Source organism: Nematolebias whitei, chromosome 18, assembly GCF_014905685.2.
Source record: "Nematolebias whitei isolate Nwh7 chromosome 18, NemWhi1, whole genome shotgun sequence".
NCBI lineage: Eukaryota > Metazoa > Chordata > Actinopteri > Cyprinodontiformes > Rivulidae > Nematolebias > Nematolebias whitei.
The window spans coordinates 11,320,405-11,324,581 of NC_056515.1; the positions used below are offsets into that span (position 1 = coordinate 11,320,405).

At 40.7% G+C, this 4,177-nt stretch overlaps 1 protein-coding gene across 1 annotated transcript in view; it reads right to left on the reverse strand.

The window, feature by feature from the left end:
• The window catches only part of adamts6 (ADAM metallopeptidase with thrombospondin type 1 motif, 6), a 337,746-nt gene that overhangs the window by 130,737 nt on the left and 202,832 nt on the right, over positions 1–4,177 (reverse strand). The window lies entirely within an intron of this gene.

Here is a 4,177-nt window from a genome sequence, read left to right on the forward strand (position 1 = left end):
ACCTCCTTCAAGCTTATGTCACGGTCAGCGGCCCCCGCTGCCCCCCCATCTGCCAAGCCTCTGCCACCTCCTTCAAGCTGCAACCAGGAACCAACATTCATATCTTCAAGCAATCATCTCACTAACTAAATCATTTCTTTCCATTTCAAGTTTCTGTCTCTGTCTGCTTTTTATTTTATGTTGTTCTGCTTTGTGTGTGATTTTCTGTTTATCTGTTTCTGTTATGTTCCTCTCATTTCTCAGTCTGCTTCTCCACTCACTCCTCAGTCTGCCTCTCCACTCACTCTTTATCATTCACACCTGTCACTCATCAGCCACCTGCCCAGGTGCTCTCATTACCCACTCTCCCTCTGTCTCATAAAAAGCCTGTCTCTCCTGCACTCCTTGTCCGGTGATTGTTCTGGGTTTACAGACATTCTCAATCCTCTTCTGCCTTGTCTGGTTTCTGTCCCCCTGATGATCTGCTCTGCCTGGTTTCTTATCCAGTCTGCCAAAAGTAAGTTTTGCTGCACCGACAGCCCTTTTTGTTTTGGTATTAAAAATAAATTATTTTTATTTTTGAACTCCTGCCTCACTCATCTCTCTGCAATTGGGTTCCAACATTGAGGATCGTGACACAAACATGGGTTCGTGCCAAGTTCATGTGTGCACCACTGCTCCAGCTCAAAATACATCGTCAAGAAAGTTATTTTTCTTCTTTGGTGTTTTATGGCAGATTGCATCCACTCTGCTGCATTACCGCCTCTTTGAGACTGAACCCCATGCCTACATTTCGGTAAAGGAAGTTTGACTGACATGAAACGTCAATTTGTCAATCTGCGTTCAATTACTCAGTGACTTCTCAAGGATCTTGATCTGTGACACAAAAAATTAATTTTGGAATTGAAATTGAAATATAGAACTGACAAAGAAAGTAGTCTGACTTTTCAATACAACATAATACAGTTTCAAAGCAAATGAATTCAGGTTCAAACCCATAAATTCAGTTTAAATTTAGTGAAATTAATTTTCAAACCAATGGATTTAATTTCAAATAACGTGAATACAAATTCAGTATGAGCAATTCAGTCATTTTCTGATGACACAAGTTTCTACCCATACATTTCTGCATTTATTAACTTTTAGCATTTTTTAACTTTTAGCAAATGCTTGCTTATTTTAGCTTTTAGCCACAGTTAATTTGAAATGTTAACTCTGACTTTACCAGTTTTAGCCTTTAGTTACTGTTTTGCTAAGTGTAACATCTAGCTATTGTTTTGCCAGTTGCAATTATGTTTGTTTGTTTTGTAATCTTAACTCCGTTTCCGTTTCTTTCAGAGTCCTTCAACTTTCAGATTTCACAGCATATTTACACAGAAAACAGTGGATCATATTAATCTTGAAAAGGATGCTTCAATGTAAAATCTCCTCTCTGATATTATTTTCACACTGACACCAATGAAGACAAGAAACCTCTGCAACAATAACTTCACTAATACCTCCACACACGTAATCTGTTGGTTTTCCATGTTGGCTCCCATCACACTAAGCCATGGAAGACAAGAGGCGATGGATTCAACTAGCTGTTTGGTATGAACGGCGCTTATGGCCATAATTTGTCCTCTCATATTTTGTTAATAAGACACTAACTTGAAGTCTTTTTCTGAAAGTGAAAAAAAGCCGGGTTTACAGGCTTTAAACCTAATCTTTTCTTTTCTTTGTTGTTCCCCATTTCAAAGAACAAAGGTGAAATCGGAAATACAATCCATCTGTTCATGATTGTTGTAAGCATGATAACTAGAATATTAAGTGATATATACAGACCCTTTCCAAAAAATTAGAATATCATGTAAAAGTTGTTTAACTTCCATAATTACATTCAAAAAGTTAATCTTTAATAGATGATAGATTCAGAACCCACAATTTAAATGAATTCAAGTATTTATTTGTTTATTTTTACATAATTTGGGCTTCCATCTCATGAAACCCATGAAAACAGGATTTCAAAAAAATTAGAACACTGTGGAGAAATCTGCCCAAATTTTGCAGGGCATGAATGTTTTAAACTGAGTGTGACACATTAATCATCTACTAAACATAAAGTACCTGCAGAGGTTTCCCCAGGTGTCATTAAATTGCTTCAGTTTGGTTCAATTGTCTCAGTTCTGTCACAGTTTACACCCTGTTTTTCCTTTTACTCATCACTCTGTTCACTGATTGACTTTTTCTTCTCTGCTCTGCTGGGGTTTCCCCTCTGCTGCTTCTGCCAGCCTCTTTGCATGCCACATCTCTCTCTCTGATTGCTGCTGATGGTTTCCACCTGTTTCTGGGTGTATATATACTTCCGGCTTTCTCCACTACGTTGCCAGATCAACTGATCGCTTTCAGCAACAGTTATCCAGTGTATTCTCCTTGTTCACAGCTCTTGAATCTTGACCCACGCCTGTTTCCCTCGACCACGCTTTTTGCCTGTCCCTTTTTGTGCCTCAGCCATCTGACTTTGTTGACGACCTACACCTGTTATTTTGGATTCCACCTTTGCTTCTCCTTATCGGTACTGTCTCCTCTTCGGATCCCGTGTAACAAACCCTGCTCGCCCTCGACTACGCCTCTGGACTTCCCTTGGTCTCTGCAGCCACTCAGTTTCTCAGCTGTCACCCCGCCACAGCCGCAGCCACAGCCGCTCAGCTCCTCAGCTGTCACCTCTCATGGTGGCGTCACACCTGCAGCTCTGTGTCTCTCTGCTGGAGCGCTCTATTACAACAAAATTTTAGTTTTTCACCAGACAGTCTGTATTCAGATAACTACTCGTTATTCTGTCAAACACTAACCTTTCCCCTCTGTATCATTTTAGATACAGTTCCTGCCCCTGGACCCGAGACACCAGAAGCTGTTTATTTCCTCAATAAACATTTTAAAAACCTTTTTGAATTTGTGTGTAGGATCTTCTGCCATCAGATCCTTGACAAGTTCGGTTCAATATGGTGAAGACTGCAGACATAACTGACCAGAAGACCATCATTGATACCCTCCATAGGATGGGTAAGCCACAAAAGTTCATAGCTAAGGAGGCTGGCTGTTCACAGAGTGCTGTGTCCAAGCATATCAATTAAAAGTCTAGTGGAAGGGCAAAATGTGGCAGGAGAAGATGCAGCAGTAAAAGAGATGACCGTGGGCTTCAGCGTATTATCAGAGAAGATTCCAGAATCTGGCAGAGATCCAGAAAGAGTGGAATGAGGCGGGAGTCACAGCTTCAAAAACCACCACATTCAGACACATCTGGGAGATGAGCTACAACTGTTGGGTTCCTCAGATCAAGCCACTTCTGAACCTGAGCCAACATATCAGTTTCCGACAAAAGTAAAGTGTGCCTTTCATTCGGAAATCAAGGTCCAAGGGTTTGGAGGAATAACGGTGAGGAACAGAACCCATACTGCTTGAGATCCAGTGTGAAATATCCACAGTCAGTCATGATTTGGGGTGCAATGGCCGGTGCAGGTGTTGGTAAACTCTGCTTTCTTAAATCCAAGGTCACCGCAACTGTCTACCAGAATGTTTTAGAGGACTTCATAATTCCTTCTGCTGAGGATCTGTATGGAGATGCAGATTTCATCTTCCAGCAGGACATGGCCCCTGCCCATGCTGCCAGAAGCACCAAAACCTGGTTTGATGTCCATGCCACAGTGCAAGACTGGCCAGCCAACTCACCAGACCTAAACCCCATTGAGAATCTATGGGGTATTCTCAAGAGGAAAATGAGGGGCACCAGACCCAACAACAAAGAAGAGCTGACAGCAAGCATCAAGGAAATCTGAACTTCCTTAACTCCCAGTCAATGCCACAGGCTGATTGCCTCAATGCAATGTTGCATCGAGTCAGTGATTAAGACAAACGGATTCCCAACAAGTATTGAAGACTGACATCATTTTGAAAGTACCAGAAACTGAGAAGTACTGTGGGCTGATTTATTCACAGTATTCTAATTTTTTTGAAATCCTGTTTTCATGGGTTTCCTGAGCTGGAACCCCAAATTATAAACAAGTAAATACTTGAAATTGTTTAAACTGTGGGCCTTGAATCTATCATCTATTAAAGATTACCTTTTTGAATGGAATTATGGAAGTTGAACAACTTTTCCATGATATTCTAATTTTTTGGAAAGGGTCTGTATATATATATATATATATATATATATATA